This window comes from Megascapheus bottae, chromosome 6 (genome assembly GCF_031878675.1).
Source record: "Megascapheus bottae isolate mThoBot1 chromosome 6, mThoBot2.hap1, whole genome shotgun sequence".
NCBI lineage: Eukaryota > Metazoa > Chordata > Mammalia > Rodentia > Geomyidae > Megascapheus > Megascapheus bottae.
Window position 1 is genome coordinate 13,867,489 of NC_143514.1, and position 25,036 is coordinate 13,892,524.

Consider the following 25,036-nt stretch of genomic DNA (forward strand, 5'->3'; position numbering starts at 1 on the left):
GTCCTCTAGCATGATACCTGCTTTACAATTTTAGTTTTTAACTTGAGAAAGAGAATATAACTTACAACCTGTATAGAAAATTTCCCACAATATCTGAAATGTGCTCATCGTTGAGTGAATCCTTCATTAAACTATTTTGAGGAGCTTTGAGTAAACTCATACAAGAAATAGTTTGTGAATAATAAAGTAGCATGCAAAATGAATTCCTAAATGTGTGTTTGAGGTAATTAGTAAGCAAAGATAAAAGCTATGATTATTGCTAATTGGTTGATCATTTGAAACAGTGGAGAGGTGAGGCAGAACCTATACAATTTCAACCTGTAAACCTCTAAGAGAGGAGAAATAGTTTCTCCTCCCATTCATTTTCTCATTACCTAAAAGACTTCTTGCTTGCTCTAGTTACAACTGCTTGACTGTTTTATAAATGAGATCAAGGCATCAAAATAACAAAAAGCATGAACCGTTCTAATTGATACTCGGAGCTTTATCAGTATCAGTATTATACATTGAAAATAAATTTTTCAAACAACTGCATTTCTCAAGATATATTATTACATAAAATAAAAAGCTTGATCATATGTTACTTTTGTATGTTGCCTTTGTGAGCGAATTTTGCATAATCATTTTGAACAGAAGGAAATGATAAATAATAAATAAATGACAAGCCTATTCTAAGCGTTTAATGTTCAGTGCCACTTTCAATATCTACATTTAAAAATTAAATGCAGGGATACATTTATATATACATATATTCTTCCTAAAGTTTGTCTTACTAACATACTAAAATATTTTATATTTTTATTCTTACTGAAATAAAATAAGCATTTTAAAGTAATGCATTATTGATATTTCTTTTTTTCTGTGCAAATCCTGGGGCTTGAGCTCAGGGCCTGGGTGCTTGAGCAATGAAGATTGCTCAAGGCTAGTGCTCTACTACATGACACACAGTTAAGCTTTTTGTGTTTAATTGGAGGAAAGAATCTCAAGAAGTTTTCCTGTTTGGGTTAGCTTTGAACTACCATCCTCAAAACTTAGTGTCCTGAGTAGTTACTCTGGTGTGAGCTGTATGCTGTTGTAAGCATACTGTATACTGTATACTGTAGTCTGCACACTGCTAGTAAGCATTTAGAGATAGGACATTTTCATCTTTTTCAGGTTTAACTTACAAAGTACTTTGTTTTAAATTAAATCTTAGTCTTAAGTTTCATATCCTTATATTGAAGACTTAGTATAAGTGTTGTTCATGCAAGTTGGTTGGCGGTTTTCATTTTCGATAAGATTTTTATTTGATAGTTTTCAATATACTCAAGGTATGCGTAATAGGTCACTTTGCTTTAGACTCAATTCAGGAAGGTAGAGGCATCATGCATATGATCTTGAAACACAGTGGTATTAAATTTGAATTTAATTTCAGTTCCTTGAATTTCAGTTCTGGGCCTAAAGAAGTTGAAATGGACAATGAAATCTCATTTCCATATAAGACCCTGAGACTCTGAAAGTCAAGAGGCTTTGATAAGATGTAAAGCTGGAGTTCATATGTTAGGAAGAGATATACATCACTGATAATCTTGCTAAAATTTTGATTAAAATGGTGGTGGAATATATATATATACACGCATGTATATATATATATATACATATATATTTCCAAATGCCAGTATTGGGGATTAGAATCAGGATTTTATGTTCTTGCTTGGTTTTTGCATCTCATGGTTGAAGCACTACCTCTTGATTTGGATATTTGCTGGTTAATTAGAGATAAGTGTCTCTTAGATTTGTCTGCTTGGATTGTTAGATTTGTCTGCTTAGATTGTCTTTGAACTAAGTATTCAGATCTCTGCCTTCAGAATAGCTACTACAACAGGTATGAAACACTGGAGCCTGGCTTGTGAAGGATATTTTTATTTCATGATGTTCACATTAATTTATGTGTTATTTTGGGTATGTAGGTTAGTGTTTATTGGAGTTTCAGTGTTCCTGACAGGCTCACTAATCCAGACCATTTTGAATAGAACATACCAATGCCTAAAAAGCAGGTGTATGCATGTCCTGTTGCGCTCCCAGAGCACAAAGGTAGGCCTATGTGTTAAAGCAACACGTCAAACTATTGTGCAAAGGGAAGTTCATGCCTCAATGCTACCAACCCAAACCCTGCATCTACTCCAATTATGACTCATGGTGCCATGTATAATGAGTCTATAGCACTGCCCTGAGACTAGTGATTATGGCTGGAAGCAGGGTAAAAGCAGTAAAATCAAGATTCGAATATCCACCTGGACTATTGCCAAACATCATCCATTACCTGTGAGCTGGTAGCATTTCTAGCAGCAATGAACCAAGAAAAATACTAAAAGCAGATCATGCTATAAATAAAAAAATCCAGCCAATCAAACAAACAAGCATCAAAGGCCCACAGAGACCCTGAAAACAGAATCAGCCTTTGTGCAGAGTTGTTCTCTTTAGGATCTTCTGCAGTTTAATTAATGATCCTCTGCAGTTTAATTAATAGAGAGCAGAGGAGACAACTTATAAGGGGAATCTCAACGTGAACCTTAATTATCAATAATTATTGTAATGCAGATAACTCCTATGAGCTGCAGAATACATGCCTGAACTGTATTTGTTGAAATATTGATTGCCAACCCTTGTGAAATTTCTGAGAAGTATTACCAGGGGGAGGAAATGTGGACTTGTGATGATTTAGAATGAACTATTCAGGGTGATCCATATAACTGTTGCATGAGAGGACGCGCAGTCCCAGAGGCCTGTGGTACCCTTCTTTTGTCAAAATGAATGAAGACATCTTTGTGCATGAACACAGAACATGTGGTCTAAGGTTAATCTGTAATAAACATTTGTTCTTATGATTGAATCAACAAGATGTTGTGTTTATACACAATGGAATTCTATGCTGCCATCAGAAAGAAGGACATTGCCCCATTTGTAAGGAAATGAAAGACTTGGGAAAAGTCATATTAAGTGAAGTAAGCCAGACGCAAAGAAACATAGGCTCTATGGTTTCCCTCATTTGTAATAATTAGTAGAAAACTTGGATTCTCCTAGCATAGGATTACAATAGCTCAAAACCTAGATACATAAGACCATATAGGATGAGGCTAAATGAAAGGACCTCCAGGATGTAGAAACAAGAGCTATATCTTGAGTGATTGTTGTTCTTAATGTACTGTTATTTCTCATCTCTTTTGTTGTCCCTTGGTTATTCTCATATTGTTACAGTATCTCACCTTGTTATCTGGTATATTGTATATGCATTTATTTGTTTATTTGAAATAGGAAAGGGATGGGGGAAAACAAGATGAGGGGAGGGGATGGGGGAAAGGAAATGGGGACAAAAACATGGGAAGGGGTATCAATGTGTGTGAAGTAATGCACCTTCTGTCTGGCAAATATAACTGTAACCCCTCTATTAATTACAATAAAAATATGTGAAAAAAACAAAAAAATCGCTCTTTTTGATATCATGTTTTTCATGTCATTTTGTGTGATGACTGACAGTCCATCAGAGGTAAGAGTGGCAGATTTGGCCCATCTTTTGATGGGATGGTTGTTACTTTAGAGATTAGTTTTGGAGTGATTCAATTTTTTGAGCTGTTGATATATTTTAGATATGAGGCCTTTGTCCGTTGTATGGTTGGTGAAGATCTTGTCCCACTCTGTAGGCTTCCTAATTAATTTACTAGCTATGTCCTTTGCCATACAAAAGCTTCGTAGTTTAATGCAGTCCCACTTATCCAGCCTTTCTCTGATTTGTTGTGATTCTTGGTCCTTATTAAGAAAGTTTCTACCTGTGCCAAGGAGGCCTAGTGTATCTCCTATTTCTTCCTGCAAAGTTTTCAGTGTGTCAGCTTTTACCTCCAGGTCTTTGATCCATTTGGAGTTAATTCTAGTGCAAGGTGACAAAGAAGGATCCAGCTTTAGTTTTCTGCAGGTGCTTAACCAGTTCTGCCAGCACAACTTGTTGAAGAGGCTGTCTTTCTTCCATTCTATTTTTTTGGCTCCCTTGTCAAAGATTAGGTGGCCATAGGTCTGTGGTTTAGTATCTGGGTCCTCAGTTCTATTCCGTTGGTCTTCAGGCCTGTTCTTGTGCCAGTACCAAGCTGTTTTGAGAATTATAGCTCTGTAATAGAGTCTAAAGTTTGGAATTGAAATTCTTCCAGCGCTGTTCTTTCTGCTAAGAAGTGTTTTTGCTATACAGGGTCTTTTATTATTCCATATGAAATTTTGAATTGCCTCTTCTATTTCTTTAGAGAATGCCATTGGTATATTGATGGGTATTGCGTTGAATTTGTAGATAGCCTTTGGCAAGATTGTCATTTTCACAATGTTGATTCTTCCAATCCAGGAGCATGGGAGGTTTTTCCATTTCCTTAGTTCTGCTTTAATTTCCTTTTTTAGGGTTTTAAAGTTTTCATCAAAAAGGTCCTTTACATTCTTAGTTAAGCTAATTCCTAGGTACTTTATTTTCTTTGAGGCTATAGAGTCTTCTCTGAAGAAGAAACAAAAATGGCCTATAGACACATGAAGAAATGCTCAACATCTCTGGTCATAAAAGAAATGCAAATCAAAACAACTCTAAGATTCCACCTCACTCCAGTTAGAATGGCCAGGATCAGGAAAACAAATAATAACAGATGCTGGAGGGGATGTGGCCAGGAGGGATCGCTACTACACTGTTGCTGGGAGTGCAAACTCGTTCAACCACTGTGGAAAGCAATGTGGCAGTGCCTCAAAAGGCTAAACATAGAAGTCCCCTATGACCCAGCAATTCCACTACTTGGCATTTACCCAACCATCCAGAAACAAGGGCATACTAAATCCACTAGCACAACAATGTTCATTGCAGCACTATTCACCATAGCAAAGATATGGAACCAACCTAGATGTCCCTCAGTTGATGAGTGGATCAACAAGTTGTGGAATTTGTACACAATGGAATTCTATGCTGCTGTCAGAAAGAATGACATTGCCCCATTTGTTAGGAAATGGAAAGACTTAGAAAAAATCATATTAAGTGAAGTAAGCCAGACTCAAAGGAACTTAGGCTCAATGGTTTCCCTCATTTGTCATAATCAGTAGAAACCTTGGTCTCTACTAGCAGAGATCTGCAATAGAGCAAAATCTTGATACATAAGGCCATATAGTATGAAGCTAATTGAAAGGACCTCCAGGATATTGAAACAAAAGCCATAAAATGAATGATTGTTGTCCTTAATGTACTATGTTGTCTCTCATCTCCTTTGCTGTCCCTTGGTTATCTCATATTGTTATAGTATCTCACTTTGTTATCTGATATATTGAATTTATTTGTATTTGGTTATTTGAAATTTGATAGGGAAGGGGGGAAAACCAAGACGGGTGGGGAGTGTGGGGGGAGGGTAAGGGGTACCAAGACATGTGAAAGGTATCAATGTATGAGAATTAATACACCTTCTATCTGGCAAATATCATGTAACCCTTTTACTAATTACAATAAAAAAGATAAAAAAAATACTCAGAAAAATACAAAAAAAAGAGTGGCAGATTTCCAAGTTGAGTCATAGTTACTATTCATGAATGTAACTCTCTTATACACACAAAAGAATATTCTTTAATATAGTCATTTTTGGAAGTGGCGCTGTGGCTCAAGGGATAGGGTGGAAGCCTTGAGCTGAAGAATTCAGGGATAATGCCCAGGCCCAGAAGTTCTACAACTGACAAAAATAAAGAAAGAAAAAAATAAATAAAGGCAATAAAATAATCATTTTTCAGCTCAGTATTTTAGCTGTTGTGGTTGCATATCAAATAATTTGAAACCATGCTGTCTGTCATTTTGTTTTTGTCATAGAAAGTATTTTCTTTGATTTTTGTTATCTGTTTTACATACCTGACAGATTTATTGAGCATTTCTACTTTATGACACCAGGGTCTGACTCCACATTCTTTACATCTAACTTTTATATGAGAAGGAACATCTCCATATCATGTACTAAAAGTAGAATTGTATAAAATCCTAGACTTCACTATTGATTGAATAAATGCCATTTAGATAAAATATTAATAACAGATAGCCATAGAATAGAATAGAATAGAAAATAAAGAAATAGAACACATTCAGAAAGTTTCAGTTTACAGAACAATAAGATAAAGATTATATGGTGTACTTTCTGGATTTCTTAAAGATTCACTCCTAGAGACAGCAGTCAGTTCTCCATGAATTTGTATAAAACCCAGAAAGACCTAAAATCACATTTCTCCCAAGTCTCAGTCTTACAAGAAAATAATAACATGCAGACTTCCTTTAAGTTCACTAAATAGCCTTACCCCAGCTCCTAAAATATGGCATTATAAAACAGCAGCAGATATAATGAATATTTAGACATTTTGCTAATATAAATCTCAAAATTAGAAGAATGAGGCGATGGGAGGAGGAAAAAGCCATCAAGTGGGTTATTTTGATCAAAACACATTGTATGTATGGAAATATCACAATAAAACATCCCATTTGGGGCCAGAAGCATGGTCTAGTGGTAGACTGCTTGTCTAGCATATAATAAATCCTGGGTTCAATTCCTTGATACCACATCCAAGAAAAACCCAGAAGTGGTTCTATGGCTCAAGTGGTAGAGCACTAGCATTGAGAAAGCCCAAGCCTACGCGGTCAGGCCCTGAGGTCAAGCCCCAGGACTGGCAAAAAAAAATCCCGTTTTGTATAATTATTATGTACTAATAAAAGTTATTTATAAAGAATATATCATAGCCAATGTGAAAATAGAATCATTCAAGAATATCACAGATTTTTCATTGAGGGTCATTTGGTTAGCTATCCAATCCAAGCAAACTTTTGTTTCTGCTAGTAATATAAAATTTTAATTATTCTATATGTTTCCTCAATAATTTTGTTACGTAGAAAACAAAACTAAACACCTTCAAATTTTTCACAAGATTTATTTTCAGTTGGACCATAAGTATAGAAAATCCTGATTTCTAAAACAATGAAGAAAGAACTGCTAGTATCCACTCCTTCAATCATTACAAAATGAAATTCAAGAAATATTTTAGGAAACCTGGACTTCCCTACTACTGAAAGAGACAGTGGTTAAACAAATTCAAAGCAACAAGATTAATATTGTTGAAAGAAATTAACCTTCAAACAGCAAATATTTTTACTTTTTAGCCATTGCTATGGGTCTATCAAGCCTTACATAATGCAGCATAATTTTAGTCTAACCAAATATTTGGATAATCTGGGAATCTAATTGAGTAAAATAGCTTTGCTTCCAAGAAATGGTTAGTGCATTCATTTTCACAGTAATTCAACAAATTCATTTCCATAATTACTTTGATTGAACTAATGATAACTCCCTGTAGGAGTTCTTGATAGGAGAGAACATTATTTCTGCCCAATTCTCAGGGTTTAGAAAGATTTATCTATTGATTTTATATTTATATTACTTAATCCATTTCATGAATCCTTAATTTAGCCTATAAAATTTACAGTGTATTGGTGGGAGTACACATTGCAATTTAAATCCTTGATAGACTTTCAAGGAGAATTTTTTTTCAAATGTCATTACTTTGGGTTGAAATAATATCATTTATCAAGTGTTCCATATAAGGAAGAAAGATTGAATTATATGATGGTTATTACTATATAAATGTTAAAATACAAATAATAGAAATGAAATGTAGGCATTAGGCTAAAGAACAAAATATCCACTACTACTTACAGTAAGCAGAGGTTTTTTTTTTAGATTTTATTTTTTTTTGTTTGGTTGTTCATGGCACTTGAACTCTGGGCCTGGGCTCTATCCTTGAACTCTTCGGCTGAAGGCTAGCACTCTTTTCCTTGAGCCACAGTGCACTTCTAGTTTTCTGATGGTTAATTGGAGGTAAGAGTCACATGGACTTTTGTGTCCAGGCTTGCTTTGAACCGTTTCCCTCAGATCTCAGCCTCCTGAGAAAATAGGATTACAGGCGTGAGCCACCATGCCTGGCTGTTGTTTGGTTTTTATAACTACTTGGGGCTTCATATACAGAATTTCCATTTTAAATGAATTTGTCTTTTTTTTTCCACTTAGGTTCGGAACCCTACTCAGTGATTTCATGATGTGATAAGTAATAGAGGCAAATATTTACATGCATTAGATCATCAACAGAAATACAGCTTTCATTTTTGTAAAGCAGAGTCTGGTGTTTAGCTACTGTAGAAACAGATGGCACTAGACACATTCCAACAAGTATATTCAACAGTGTCTATACTTGATATTTCTGACTAGTGTTTAAAATATCAGACTTGGCATTGATGTTATCTATGAAAATCATGAAATGTACTTATTTCATACTATATCCTAGAACCATGTGAAAGTGCTAACTTTTTAAGCTATAAATATTTAATATGGTCCATTTTACACAGTTTATCAGGAAACTTCTCTGGGAATCTCAAGTTTGCTTTTACATGTGTTATCAAGTACAGAAAGTCATGACTTCATTTTAAAGTAAGCACTGATCTTTAATCATGTCAAGCCTTTCAGTGTCGTTTATAGTTTCTAAGGCTGATAAGTGACATTGGAATTGATGTTCTCTATCTAAACCACTGCCTAACGACTTCATCTGGTTTTAGTTCTGCCTCAGGTTGTATAGATGGCCTACATGATCAGGGCTTTCTATCCTTCTGATAAGAAAGTGATCATAAAGTGAGCAGATGAAAAGAAGCCAATCATAGAGTGGTGACTCTTCAGAATTAGAAGGATCTTTGCTTTTCCTATTTTTTTCCCTGTTTAATGTCTAAGGCTATTGAAAGAAATTTAGTATTATTTACTGCTCATTCTTTTAAAATGGTAGAAATTGTTAGAAAGCAATGTGTAGCCACTACTTAACTTCAAACCTTCTTTACTAATAAAAATGGGTTGCTCTGAGCTATCATAACCTCAGACAAATTGCAGAGATGAAAGGACTTCACAAAAGAAAATATTTGTAAGCAAATATTTGTTCCGTAATTCAGCATCCAGTTATTTAACAACTTGAAGGTAACTATATTTATCACTTGCCATAATTTCACTCAATCATTTTGGTAAAGTAAAAGATATAGGATTTGGGTCATTCCAAAACCAATGATTATATGGTAGATTTCTTTCATTCATTCAACTATGGAATCATGAAATCTCAATCCATAAATCTCTGAACTCTTCCACAGGTGACAATATCCTTAAAAGTCTACATGTGAATTCCCCATCCCCCCCCATCCCTCACCCTTTTTCTTCCCAATACTGGAGGTTGAACTCAGATCATGATGCTGTCCCTTAGCTTTTTCAGTCAAGGCTGACATTCTACCACTTGAGCCACCTCGCCCCTGATGCACGTGTGTGTGTGTGTGTGTGTGTGTGTGTGTGTGTGTGTGTGTGTGTATGTGTGTGGCCCTTTGGAGATAAGAGTACCATGTACTTTGTTGTGTGGCCTTGTGTGAACCACTATCCTTCTCCATTATCAGTCTCCCTGTAGGATTACAGGCATGAGCTACTCCATTGGCCATTACTGTTTTTTGTTTTTGTTGTTTTTGCCAGTCCTGTGACTTGAACTCAGGACCTGAACACTGTTCTTGGACATTCTCAAGACTCTACCATTTAAGCAACTGCACTACTTCTGTTCTCCTTCTTTTTTTTTTTCTATGTATCTGGTACCAAGGAATTAAACCCAGGTCTTCATGCATGCTAGGTAAGCACTCTATCACTAGGCCATACTCCCAGCCCCCGTTTCTGGTTTTGAAGGGACCTGTCAGATGCATAAGCATGAAAATGGCCAACAAAACTCTCTTCAAAAAGTTTGTCATTTTGTTTTAACAGCACTGGAACAGAGAAAGATATACCACAGATAATCAGAACATGAGTAAAGTAGAAGGGAGACATTCATCCCAATTATCATTACATATTGTAAGAAATAATCTCTCTTAAGATATTGAAAATATTTATGGAGAATCACAGAATGGGTGGCATATACATTATTTGTTTAAATCTAGTTCAGATCATTTCAAACTTCAGAATAATATTTCAGGTACAATTGTTTTTTATTTATTTTATGCTATCTAAATGCAAAGAGAAATCATACTTCCTCAGATTATGTCATTTAAGATTTTCAATTTAAAGTGTTTATAGAATAAAGGAGGCTTATTGTGCATTTGCCTCTTTGCTATTGGTTTTTATTTTTTTTGTCTTGGGCTTGGGCTCAGGGCCTGAGCACTGTCCTTGGTCTTTCTCAAGGATAGCGCTCTACCACTTGAGCCTCAGCACCACTTCCGGCTTTTTTCTATGTATGTGGTACCGAGGAATTGAACCCAGGTATTTGTGCATGCTAGGCAAGCACTCTACCACTAGGCCAAACTCCTGGCCACTTGCCTCTTTGTTATATACAAGTTTTCTTCTTAATATTCATTGCAAATGTGTTTCATGGCCCAGTAATGTAACAATAACACTAATTGGAAAAATGTTTCAGTAACTTGAACTATTTTTCAGTAGTTTCATTACATGAGAGCATCTTTAACACAAACCATGTATGTTGAGAAAAGTTTCTTCCCTTATGTGTGCCCTTAGCACATGTGGGAATTTTTTTCTCAGTATAAATTGAAAATTAAATATATATGGTAGAGAAGCACCTGAGATGTGTTTCATTAAGTACTCAGGATACAGCACACAGGAGCAGACTAAATAAGAATACTAACAGATATGTGTAAACATAATGTGTATGGGAGATCAGCTGAGGATGGAGTGACTGTATGTGATGAATGGGCTCCCTCTAGTAGCATCATTATTTTAAATCCTTCTGAGACTCATTTGCTTATACATGCAATGTGATATTTATTGCTGACCCCAACTAATGGAATTTTCTACTCTGAGATAAATTACTAAAAAGTTACCCTCAAAAGTTTATATATTGTTTTGTCAATGTATTTACTGGAGGTAAAATATATATAGCAACACATTATGTCTAAATTATTACTTATTAGACTCATATTGTGTCCTTAGACTAGTTTGCTATTCTACTTTGTAAACTTTATGGAGGACTTCTTATAAAATAAACCTAAAATTCGTGTTACGTTTATTATTTTATGAGATTTTCATTAATCTCATCTAACAAAGACTTTTAACAACATTTTATTTATTTATTCATTTGTTTATACATTTATTTATTTGCCATTCCTGGGGCTCACTGTTCCTGAGGTTCTTTTTGGTCAAGGCTAGCACTTTACCACTTGAGTCACAGTGCCACTGCCAGCTTTCTCTGTTTATGTGGTACTGAGGAATCGAACCCTGGGGCTTCATGCTGGGCAAGCACTCTACCACTAAGCCACATTCCCAGCCCTTCTTTATTTTTTTTATTGAGTTTCTTTTTCCTCTCTCTCTCTCTCTCTCTCTCTCTCTCTCTCTCTCTCTCTCTCTCTCTCTCTCTCTCTCTCTCTGGTGCTAGTCATGGGGTTTAGCAGTCTGTACAGTATTCTGAACTTACCCTCTTGAGTAGGTAGTATTACAAGCATAAGTATGAGGCATCAGTGCTTGGCTCATAAACTGTCTTCTATTAGAACTTTGACCAGGCCAAGACACTTCTGAAAAGCTGCTGGCTATTTTGACAAGTTCCTAGAGCAGTAGCTTACAAATTGTGTGGTTTTGCTATAGTTATGGTGTTAAATTAATTTAACAGCTTTTGATATATAAATGGAATAGAATAAACATATCAGATTAAATTTCATAATTCATTGTAAGTGTAAGGCATACAAAATTACTGGAATGTGAATGTGTGTGGTCATACATACTTTACTAAAATATATTGACCATAAAACATTAAAAAATTATCATTATTAATGCAAAAGAAACATTATAATGTAATCATAACCAGATATTCTTTCTAAAAGTTATTAAAATTCCAATAATTTGTATTTACCAATGGGCTCCATGAGCTACACTAAATGGTTAAATGTTAATAGACAGTTGAATGTTGAACTATAAGGCTAAGTAAATGCTGCTTATTTTATTTTGTGAATTATTTTTAACCTATGAGTATAAAATTTATAGCAATTTCTATTAAACATTTTAACAAGTTTGTAGAATAGATCCCAAGTGAACATGAAAAGTAAAACAAGTTAGCTCAGGAAACAATGCATCAAATTTTGGTTAATAATATTAGAAATAGGGCCAGGAGTCTTGCCTAGTGGTGGAGTGCTTGCCTAGTATTCACAAAGCCCTGGGTTTGATTCATTGGTATCATATTCACAGAAAAAGCTGCAAGTGGTACTGTGGCTCATGTGGCAGAGTTCTTGCCTTCAGAAAGCCCAAGAACAGTACCTAGACCCTGAGTTCAAGTCCCAGGACTGGCAAAAAAAAAAGTTAGGAATAATTGCATATTCTATACTGCAGCCTTAAATAAGTTTATATTTGTATTCATTTGGGAATATATCAATTTTATAGAATGACATAATCCAAGAAACCAAGCTAATGTAAGTAGAAAAGACAGTATTTCTCAAATAAATATGGTTTTGATATTTTGGTTAGATTATGGTTAGGAATATATTTTATAAGATCACAAAATGAAAAAAAATGGTAATGCATTTTTCTAAGATTTCTTATGACTCCTATTAGTAATTAATATATTTCAGTTGAGTGACAATTTTTCAGTTGAAGAAACTATTTCTGAAAACAAAGTTGCAAGTTTTTCTAGACACTTGTGATTTTTTGTGTAAGAAAATTTTTGGAGAATTTAATAACTTTCTATTGTTTTTTCCTATGTACAAAATGCATTCAGATTAGCTAAAAATCTGGCTTAAGGAAATTTATCTCATGCTTTTAGTTTTAGAAGGAAGAATTTTATATATTTAATAGCTTTAAGTAGCTGTAGAAAATGGCTTCATATGGTTCCATCTTTTTTCCTTCGTTGACAGAAATATTAATGTTGTTATACATTATCATTATTATTATTATTATTATTATTATTATTATGCCAGTTGTGGGCTTGAACTCAGGTCCTGGGCACTGTCCTTGAGCTTTCTCAAGGCTAGTGCTCTGCCACTTGTACTATAGCACCAGTTCTGGCTTTATCTGTGTATGTAGTACAGAAGAAATGAACCCAGGGTTTTGTGAATGGTAGGTAAGAACTCTTACCACTCAGCCATACTTCTGGCCCATATTATCTTATTTTCTGGTGTGATTTTTTTTCTAAAAGTCCTCTTTATCTCATAAGAAGGATTTTAGCTCTGAAGTTTATACTTTAGAACTAAAGTGCCTAAAATGGGGCGGGAGTGGGGGATGGGGAATCATAAAGAAGTTTTAAAAGAAATAAGTTCTTAGCTTTTTCATACTGCATTACAATCTTGAAGTTAATGATTAAGGAAAATTTGAGAAAATTAATGACATTTATGTTTGCTTTCACATTTCTACATATTATATAGAAATGTACCTATTTTTCTTGCTTAATGCCCAAAGACCAATAAACAAACAATACTTAGCAATGAATGACTTTTAAATCTTTTTTTAGCTTTACATCACCTTTATTCTCAGAGCCAACCTGTGAGTTAACAAACCCCCACATGGCCAACTGTTGTAGGAATCATATTTCTGCTTACATGTACTAAAAATCTCATATTTGGCAATGAGTTCTGGGTTGCAAAGAAGGATTACTATTTGCACTTGTCCATAAAGCTTTGTTGCAAATTAAACAAACACACACACACAAGTGCTTTGACTTTTAAATCTTTGATGACAATTGAACCGCTAATCTTTTAACATACTTAAAGATTCTTAGCTCATTATTCTTTTCTTTTTTTCCCTTTTTCCAAATGACCTGTGTGGAGTAAACTTCAAAGTGCAAGATAAAGTAGATAATTCAGTCAAGTTTTAGGGTTTTGTGAAACAGGATGTTTATTCAGTATGTCATATTGAAGTGTGTTATCACAATTATTTTTGTTTAGGACTGGCCAAATACAGTTGCTTTGTTTTAAGGAATTGGTGGATTCATGCTTGAGGAACCTTTGAGGTTGGTTATGTAGTTTCTTTTTCACATATTGGGAAACACAGAAACTTTATCAAGTTAAGCACCTCACTTCAAGAACATACTACCAGGGGCAGATTCAAGATTAGAATTCGGGCTAATTTGGAACATATACTTTAACAGCAATTCTATTTGTAAAATGACTACAAATATTCAGTTACAGCACATAATTAAACACAATTGCAAATGGTGTCCCAACTCTAGTTTTCCACATTTAAATGATTATCCTAAGTAATTTTGTGAACTTTATTTACACTATCTTTGTGTGTGTATGGGGGGGGGGGCGGCTTGAACCTAGCCTTGGCACTGTCCTTAAACTCTTCAGTTCAAGGCTATCTCCCAATCCCTGGGCCTGGGTGTTGTCCCTGAGCTCTGCATCTTAAGATTCTCAGTTCTTTTTGTGCCCGGGCTGGCTTTGAATCTTGATCCTCAGCCTCCTGAATAGCTAGAATTACAGGCGTGAGCCATTGTACCCAGCATATTTACACTATCTTATAAAGGATAAAATTGGATGCTGCCAGTTTCAGATCCTGAACATGAGCTTAATCCATAATTCAACAAGTATTTATACATAAAATATACGAAAGAACCATGACAGATAATTATTGGTGATGTTTACAATGTATAGTCAGAACTCTGAAAAACTGACCGCTCAACTAAAACAAATAGGAAAATAAGGTGACTAATGAGTTTTTTTTGTTTTTCCAGTAGATTTGAAACTTATATTTATATCTCACTGTTTGTTAATTGTGATATCATATTACCTGTGAAGAAACTATTGTACACACTAGTTAAAATTTCTATAATGCTAAAAATGCTAGTGATCTTCTGAGCTGGGAGTAAGTCATAAATTTTTGCTAGTAGAAGGTTGTGCCTTGATGTTAATAACTGCACACTGGTCAGGCAGGTGGTTGGTGACAGTGAGTGTTTCTGGAAATTCCTTAAAATTTTGCATAAACTTTTCTGCATCGATTAATTCTTCATCCTATAAAAGAACTTTCTCTAGCTCATGATGCCATTTCACAGAACGTTTCTCATTGTCAAATTTTCAAAAAGAGTTACTCCTTCTTAGTCCTTTCTGCTGCTTTAACAACTGATACAAAAATCCTGTTTTTCCATCTCAACGTTGTTCAGAGAATCTTCACCAGAAGTGGTTCCTGTCTTCAGAAATCTTTTTGTTGTTGCTGTTCTTTTAAGATGAGTCCCTCATCCCTTAGAGTGTTATATTTCAGCAGTTCACACAGTTGATCAGGTTCCACCTCTATTTCTGATCTTCTTTCTACTGTATGCACCTTAAAGGCTCAATTTATTCACTAGATTTGAAGTCAACTTTTTCCTACTTTCTTTTATTGTTGATATTTTTACTCCTTTCCATGAATCATGAGTATTTTTATTATCATCTAAAAAGAAACATTCTTCCCAAAAGGTTTTCAATTAACTGCTCAAGCCCATTGGAGAAATTATTATCTATGGCACCTATAGTCTTATAAAATGTGTGTGTGTGTGTGTGTGTGTGTGTGTGTGTGTGTGTGTGTGTGTGTGTGTGTTTTACCAGTAGTGAGGCTTGAACTTCTCACTTGGCTTAGCTCCTTCACTCAGCTCCAGTTTCAGCTTTAAGCTGGTTAAAAATACCATGGAATTTCCAGCCCAGTTGGCTTTAAACCACAGACTATGAATATCAACCTCCTTAGCAATTAGAATTACAGATATGAACCACAAGTGCCTAGATGGAGTACCTTTTCTATTTCCTTCAAAATCTTTCTTTCACAAGTTGGCTAAGAGGTACAAGAGGCCTACCTTTCAGTTCACCTCAGATTCCATGACACTTAATGATTTTGATTTTTGAAATAAAATGGAGGATGTATAACTACAATCAAGGATGGGGCTCTTAGCTCATTTATGTAGTTATACAGAGGTTTCAGAGCCTCATAAGGGTTATGTTACCTTAAAGGTAACAATAACTTCTTCATTCGCTGTATTCTCAAGCTGCCCTCAGTCTCTTGCTATATGTGAGTTCCCTTAGAATATCTCACAATACCATAACTAGCTTCCCTAGATTCAAACAAGGGATACACTACAAGAAAGGAAAAGAGAGTGAGGAATGGAAAGACTACACTCGGGATCTTTTTTCAAACCATCCTATCACTTTTGTTGGTGGTAGGGGCTGAGTGGCTTCAACTCAGGGCCTGGGGCACTATCCCAGAGAATCTTTGTGCTCTACCACTTGAGCCATAGCACTACTTCTGAATTTCGAGTGGTTATTTAGAGATTAAGAGACTCATAGAGGACTTTTTCCCCCCAGGCTGGCTTTGAACCCCAACCCTCAAATTTCAGCCTCCTGAGTAGTTAGGATTACAGACGTGATTCACCAGTGTCGGGATCCTATCACTTTTTGAATACTTGAGTTATTTGATGTGACAAACCCAAAATTGTTTTGGTTGGTCTAGAATTAAGAAGATGGGTTCTTCTATTTGAAGGATAACCAACACACTAAAGTCTACAAGGTTTAGTTAATATTTAGAAGTTAACTTTAGAAGCTAATGCCTATCTTTAAACAAGTTAACTAGAAGGTCCATCATGACCTATTTTTGAATCTTCTATGATCTTTAGTTCTCTTTTGATTTTACTATAATTATATGCACAAATCTATTTTTACAACTCTCTTATCACTGCTTGAAGTCTATTATATAATATGAAATAATACATAGGCTAGAAACAATGAAACATGATCATCTTTGTAGATGGCTGAGCTGTGTAGGTGGGGCCTTAAACCCATATTTATGAAATATGGAGAGGTGGAGCTGGAAAGATGAGATAGGCATAGAAATAGTTGTTAGGATAAGAGTAGAGGCTCAGTGAGTCTTGGAATGCTTTAGAGATGGCATGGACTACAACATTTACAATGTATACTTAAGCAAATTAGTAAAAAGAACACTAATAAGGAGACTGTTACAATCTCCAGAAAAGACTAATCAGGACACAAATAGACAACTGGCTGCCTGAGTGGCACCGGATACAGATACAAGAAACTCAGTGTTGAGAAGAGCCAAGAAATATTTAGCAATATCTTATGTGAAGAAAAAAAAAAGGTTGTTAACTTTTTGGAGGTTCACTGGGAGAGCAGAGGTACCTTACTGGTTTTTTAAAAAGAAGAGCTAGTGGGAAAATACTAGGCTTAAAGATTTTGCATTTGGAAATGTAAAAATTCAATTAAATCAATTTGAAAAGAAATGCTAAAGATAAACCATGATGGTGATGTGTAATCTTCTACTTAAATTATAAGCTATGAATTCAGGAGAGAGTTCATGATTAAGACTTTGGATTTCAGGATCATCTGCAAAGAGACAAGAGTCAAAGTCTTCAGAACGAATAACATTATCAATTAGTAGAGCGGAGAGAGCTAAAAAGAGAACACATTTTTTTTTGACAAGAGAGATTAGTACGCAAAGGCTGAATGAAGAAGAAAGAGATGCCAGTACTGGAAAAACCAAGGTATTTTCAGAAAGATGAAAGGTAAATGGTAAGGATAGTCAGACCAAAGGCAAAAGAGTGATAGGAGGGTTAGTGATGGAGAATTCAGGAGAACTTTGGGAGAGCAGATTTAAAGCAATGTTGGAGAATATTTTCAGTATGACATTCAACAATAGCACTAGAATAAGCTCACACTAAATCCTGAGACTAAAGGTTCAACTGAGGATTAAATAACTCCAAGAAAAGGGAGGCAACAGATAGGATTTACTTCCACAGGTTTGGCAGTGAGGCAACAGGACAGATGGATTGGAAGCCTAAAATAGAAGCATCACAAAGAGGAAATGAAGATATATTAAAAATAGAAACCACAAAATTTAGGATAGGAAGCTCCAAAAGTACAGATTAAAGGAGAAATGTATGCAAAAAGAATTAGGCATCTGGTATATTACAAAAAAATATGGAAGTTCCACAAATAACTGACACGTTAAGGACACACCAGTTGTTATATCTAGTTCTAGCAATTGGTAGAAAAAAGTAATATTTGGGAGGTTATTATACCCAGAAACTCAGACTTAACGGTACACATGTAATAACTTCAGTTTTATGACTTGTGCACCTCTTAGATCCATTTTTTAATAATTTTTTATTGTGATTAATAGAAGGGTTACATTATATTCACCAGATAGAAGGTGCATAACTTCACAAACATTGATACCCTTCCCTTTCTCATGACATGGTCCCCATCAATTGATTACTTTGAAAATGTATTTGTTCAAATGTCTTACTGACTAACAGGCATTTCACTGACTTAAACCTGACCTGCCTGCCCAGTCACATTCTTGATCACCAGGAAGGTGCTGAGATGAGGTAAGTGATGGAAATATAGACAGTCATAGTCTGAAAGACCCAATGAAACCCAGTTATTGGAAAAGCACTTGATACTATGGCTTTGTACTGTGTTGGACTTAGTGTATTTTGGGGATTCTTTCAGAAGAATTTGATCAGAATTTGAAGGCTTTTGAAAATTACTGATTTGTAGGATAAGTATTGAGGAAGACCAAAGCGGAGAAAAATTCCAGTGTGAGAGTTGACACCTATTTCAAATAACTGATGTTAAGACCAATTCAAAGTGGAAGAGAAAAGAAACTTAAAATAATATTTAATTGGAAGCACAGGGAATAACTAGTACTTATGTCAACAACACAAGTAGAAAATAACAACAGATTATACTAATGAGCTAAGGATTTTCCTTCCTTCAGAAATACTAATTTGCCAAATAGGTGGCACTCTGATAAACCCTGCATATACAGAGGTTAATTAGATATCGTTATGTCCAGGAGGAAAAGTTTAATGTGTCTGAAAAAGAATGGAAATAGGGGTCAATCATGGAGCTAAGACACATGAAATCGGAGATAGACAAAATTTAATTTAGTGAGTGATATTACTTTTTAAAGTAGATAAACGAACTTTAAAAAGACGTTACTGAGTTTTATTTTACTGTGTTATTATTTTGCTATCTTCAGTTAGTGATGCTTAGTAAACACTTTTAGCTTCTACTAAAATTCTGACTTCTTGCCAAGTGCCAGTGTATAATTCTAACTAGTCAAGAGACTGAGATCTGAGGATCAATGCCAGCCTGGTCAGGAAAGTCTCTACAAGTCTTAACTTCAATTAACCACCCAAAATCAAAAGTAGAGCTGTGGATAAAATGATAAAACACAAATCTCCAGCAAAAATTCTCAGGTATAGTACCCAAGCCATGAGTCAAAGACACAGAACTGGCAGAAAGAAAATAAAATCTGACTTCTTGTTTACCCTATCAAGTAAGCTCAATATTTGAAACTATTTTGCTAAGGTATAGTTCTACAAAGTTATTCTGTTAAGTCAGTCATCAGTAGGGTTTGTTATTGTTTTGATATCATGCAGTTCATCATCACACACTTAGTTGAAGAGACTATTTAGGATCATCCAAGAAATAAGTGATAAAATCTCAAAGAAAATATTTTGAGTGGTTGAAGATGGGAGAAGACATGGCTGGAATATATTGGGTAGAAGTTATCATGTTAAGCAGGAAGGAAAAAAAATCGATGTTATTTTAGGTCTAGTCAGAAGTTATTTGTAATATTCAGCAGGGCAGGGGAAATAGAGGGAAGTACCATTTTTATTTTTTCATTTGGTTTTCTCTTTACTGAAGTTAGAGCTGTTTCTTTGTAGACTTAGCTAGATACACGGTCCATAATGCCACAGACAGAGCAGACTAAAATTACTTTGTCAAATTCTAACTTTTATTTAAATATTTTAAAATATTTATTTGGCGCTGGGTGCCAGCGTCTCATACCTGCAAACCTAGCTACTTAGAAGGCTAAAAGCCAAGCTTTGCTTTTCCATGCCAGCCCAGGCAGGAAAGTCTGTGAGACTCTTATCTCCAGTTAACCACCAAAAAGCTAGAAGTGGAGCTATGGCTCAAGCGGTAGGGTACCAACCTTGAGCCAAAAGGCTAACGGATAGTCCCCAATCCTGAGTTCAAACCTTAGTACCAGCAGAAAAAAAGAAAAAATTGAATGAAAAGAATATTTGTTTACCTTCTAATTCATGAAAGAAGTCTGAATCTGTTTTATCATCTGAGTAAATAGTGAGTAAGCACATACAAACTGTCATATCACAATGAAGAGAAATTTCAAAAAGAATTGTATCAGAGGCCAACAATACATTCAATTCAATATGACTAGTTATTGTTTTCCAAAGAGTATTTCTTCTTAGAAAAAATAATAAAAATAGAAAAAAATCAAGTATGTATTTTGTATAACCAAAATTAAATCTTAAGATTATGAAAAATAAGCTAGGAATAGTGGCTCATATTTATTATCCTAGTTAATCAAAAGCCTCATATGGACAGATAAACATTCATGAGAACTCATCTTAGTAGAAAAAGCTGGGTGTGGTGGTGTGCAGCTGCTATCAGTGCCAAGACAGGAGGTACAAACAGGAGGATGATGCATACAGGCAAGGCCAATCAGAGTGATACCCTATCTCCAAAGCAACAAGAGCTAGTGATTCACAGTCCAAACCCTAGCTCAGGAGACAGAACTGCTGAACTCTATTCAAAGGCAGCTAAGGTAGACAAATTGTTACAAACCTTAACTCCAGTTAACCAGTAAAAATATAGAAGTGTGGGAATAATTCAAGGGTTAGAGTACCACAAATCCTGAATGTAAACACCAGAAGAGCAAAGATAAATAATTCTGAAAAACTACATAAAAAATTAAATGTATATGTATATATCCTCAATATCTACCTGTCTGTCTGTCTATCTGTCTGTCTGTCTGTCTGTCTGTCTGTCTGTGTCTGTCTGCCTGTCTGCCTATCTATCTCTCTGTCTACTTATCTTCCTATGTCAACTTTCCCTTAGCATGTAACAGACTCAAACAAAACCCAAAGGCTTTGGATAACAAAAAAGGAGGTAGAAATGGGAAAATCTGAGGAACAAGAGGCCTTGTCTATGGTAAAATTTGAAAAAAAACAACATTTCTAAATATTTCCCAAATGAGAATTTGTTGTTAGATTTGTGGAAACAACGGATCTGTCTTTGATCTGTGAATCTCCTCACATCTAAACACATGCGTTCATCATCAACTCATTCTTTGAACATTCTTTAACTGTCCACAGGCCTTCTTTCTTTCCATTTGGCCAAATTCTAATACAACCATGAAATAAAAAAAAAAAAACTCTCCCACATTTGTAACTGTGAGAGTCATCTAAAGACAGCAAAGCATTCATTTTGATTGCAATTGATTCAACCGAACTTCCTGGAACATCAAAATCTCATTAAACAGTAGCTATTGAATAAGAATATCAGTTAAGATACACTCAAGGATGGATCCAGTCCAAATCTGACTTAATATTCGTGTCTCCAGACCAGCTATGGGAAACTGTTATCTCACGCCTGTATTGTATTGCCAAAAGTTATTGACTTTAGATGTCTTTAGTCCTTTAAGGAAACCTACAATTTGCTCTCTAATGGTTCTTTACAGATATAAGCAAGATATAAAACTAATTTCCCAGTGGGGAGTGATCACCATAATTAAGAGCTGGTTTCCAGGAGTAACTATAGCCTGTGAAATTGAGATGACTTTATTACTAGTAGAAAACACTGTGAGCACTGCTTGGAGAACTGTGATTCAACATCAGTGCTTGAAACCACAGCACAGTTGGTGTTTTTAAGGCAGCAACAGGTAGAATATGCACCCTTAACCATTGGTGCATACTTGCCTTTAAGATTGGTGAATACTTTAGAGCCAGAAGTAACCTGTCTCTAACTTGGAGCAGGGGATCAGAACTCTCAGTGATCCAAAGCAATCACAAAATAATACGCTACTTTCATTATATTTGTTAAATCTGGATTTTTTTTATATTGGGGATTAAACCCAAGATGTTGTACTTGCTGGAAAGTGCTTTGCCATTGAGCTACATCCTAGTTCAAATTCTGGATTTTTTTTCCCTCTTTACTACCTGGTTACATTATGAGTAGCTAGAAAGGAGCAGAGGAAAGTTCTTGTTTATTTTTTATCTTGTAAGTAGAGCAGCAATAGGAATAATTGCTCTTCATCCTTTAGGAGCTCAAGGAGAAATATTTTTTTTTCTCCATACACTAGGAGTAAATAAACTGAGGAAGAATATCAACTCCATAGTAACCAGAGGGCATACTTTCTTGAAGAAACGATTATAATAGAACATATCCTTTTAACTTTTCACTGTTAAATATGCTTAACAAAACATATGCGCTTTTTCATATTTTTAAATTGCCATGTCCCCATCTGGCATCTTGCTTAATTGGAGATGGAAAAATGGTATGCCTTGATACATTCATTGCTTCTTAAATGTTCTCATATTTTAGCTAAAGGTTTATATGCCAATGAAATCATCTTAGAGATAATTTAATTCCCTATTTTTAAATATAAGAAAACTAAGGCACAATAAAATAAAACAAATTTCCATGATTGGAAAGAAAATAAATGGAAAGATTAATATAGATCAAATTTTTTTCTTCTAGTATAATTATTTTTCATAATCAAAAGCCCTACCATGCTTTAAAACTAAACAGTAAAACCACAGAAAAACATGGAAAATTCCAGGGCCCACAACCTAAACGATAACTCACCCACTTTTTCTAAGAAATGGCAACTTAGAAATGAAGACCAATTCTTCTTTATAAAAATCTAATCTTTCTAGAGATGACAGCTTGGCACATTTTCTTGATTTCTAATAATCTTTGTGTCCATTGCTGACCAATTTTGAGAAGGCTCTACTTATATAATTTTATATACAACAAATAGCATTTTTGATGATGACTTTATAAGACTATAATAAAACAAAATTTTTATGTCTTAGTGATTTCATAGGTGTGATAATGGCATAGTGTAACATTTCACTAATCTGTTTGTAGTAATACTCTACTAAACAAACTTATTGAATTGCCGGTCATGTGAGAATGTAGCCTATGTGTACTGCACTTATAGTGTACCTATTACTTGATGTTGATGATTAAGACTTCTTCTTATATATCTACTATACTTTAATTTTATCATTTTTAAGTGTTTATTTCAAGTTATCAAAGGAAGCTTGCTATAAAACATGTCATGTTATTTTGCTAATAACCTAGTATGTGTAATGTTTACTGTATCTCTTGAATCCATCATTTCTTCTTACTCTTTATTTCATCTCATGTTATTTTGCTTATCATGACCCTGGGATATGCAAATTCATCTCTATGCATATATTTCAAACATACTACATAGCTTTGGCTACATCATCTAGTTTTTGTAAGTATATTCTGATGTTGGCACAACGTAGGAATTGCTCAACAGTGCACATATCATGTCATATATGCATCCTTTAACAACATACCATATATGATTATGTCATACCAATTATTTTTGTCAGTCATGGGGCTTGAACTGAGGCCTGGGCACTGTCCCTGAGCTCTTTATCTAAAAGCTAGCACTCTACAACTTGATCCAGAGATCCACTTCCTCATATATCAATTTAAAATGCACTTTATATGAACAAATATAGTCACACATACAAATGTACATATACACAAATGTGCATGTTGTTACCAAACTAATGTAGGATTTGGTCACTCCTTCATTATTTTCCATATTCACAGTTCATTTATATTTGTGCTTTAGATCATTCATTTTGAAAGAAAAATGGTTACATTTTTATTTTCTATTACAAGTTTAAAAGGATCCAAATTGAGATAAAGATAATTGTAACTATCTGACATGTGATCTTAGAATAGACTTCTACTTTAATAGCAATTTAAGAACAGTTTTTTTTTCATATAATGATGCCATGGGATTTAGATAAATCTATAGGTTGATTAATATGGGCAATCATTTACATGGGGTAAAAGAGAAATGTGAAAGAGATGCTAAGTCTTTGCAGAAAATATAGATCACACACATACACATACACACACATACACACACACACACAAACTTTAACCTGTTAATTATTGGGCTTTTCTTCACTTAAATTCTTAAGTATCTTTATGATAATGCTGACCTTTGGCCAGGTGTTATTAAATATAGATAACAGGATGCCAATTTCACAGACATCTGCTTCATTGCTACTAATATTCTAAAGTTTTTCTGTCCTTCTTTCCTTCTTTCTTTTTTTTGTGTCTCATGGGGCCTGAACTCGGCATAGACAAGGTCTCTGAGCACTTCTGCTCAAGGCCGCTACCCTACCCTTGAGCCAAGCCCCACCTGCCATTTTCTAAGGGTTAATTGGAGATAAGTCTCAGGTCCTTTTGTGCCTGGGCTGGATTTGAACTTGATCCTCAGATCTCAGCCTCCTGAGTAGCTAGGATTGCAGGAGTGAACCACTGCACCTGACATCCTGTTCTTATTTGATCTTAGTTATGCAGACTCTAGAGGCCAATAACTCAGGTAATTCTGATTTGGTAGTTATTTCTGGGTTTTAATTAGAAGAACAGTAGATGTGACCCAGGCAGGGTTAGAAAATCACACACTTCTAAATATTCATCCACTTTAAAGTTTTATTTTGTATTGCATATTATTATTAATACAATGCAAAGTTATCTCTTGTAAGTCTAAGTTATAATGAAAAGTGGCCAAGATTTGTTTTTCCTGTTTTGAATTCAGAAGAATCTTTCTGCAAAATATTAAGGAAGTACTTGGGATCTTTAGAAAATCCTATTCCTTTTCTTTTCCTTTTTTTATTTTTGTCAGTTGTGGGGCTTGAACTCTGGGCCTGGGTACTGTCCCTGAACTCTTCAGCTCAAACGACTGTTCTACCACATAAGCAACAGTACCACTTCTGGTTTTGTGGTAGTTAACTGGAGATAAGAGTCTCATGGGTGTCCCTTGGTGTCCAGGCTGGTTTTTAACCATAATCTTCAGATTTCAACCTACTGAGTAGTTAGGATTATAGGTGTGGGCCACCTGGTACCAGAGAAGTCCTATTTTTTTCAAAGGGACATTTGGTAGTGTTATGCCCAAATCTCAGATGA

At 34.9% G+C, this 25,036-nt stretch overlaps 1 protein-coding gene and 1 non-coding gene across 2 annotated transcripts in view; both read right to left on the reverse strand.

Moving 5' to 3' along the window:
* Olfm3 (olfactomedin 3) overlaps positions 1–25,036 on the reverse strand; it is a 216,612-nt gene that overhangs the window by 99,170 nt on the left and 92,406 nt on the right. The window lies entirely within an intron of this gene.
* On the reverse strand, positions 13,589–13,718 carry LOC150061404 (small nucleolar RNA SNORA40). Its single transcript, XR_016536072.1, has one exon. It is a non-coding gene; the product is annotated as a small nucleolar RNA SNORA40 (small nucleolar RNA).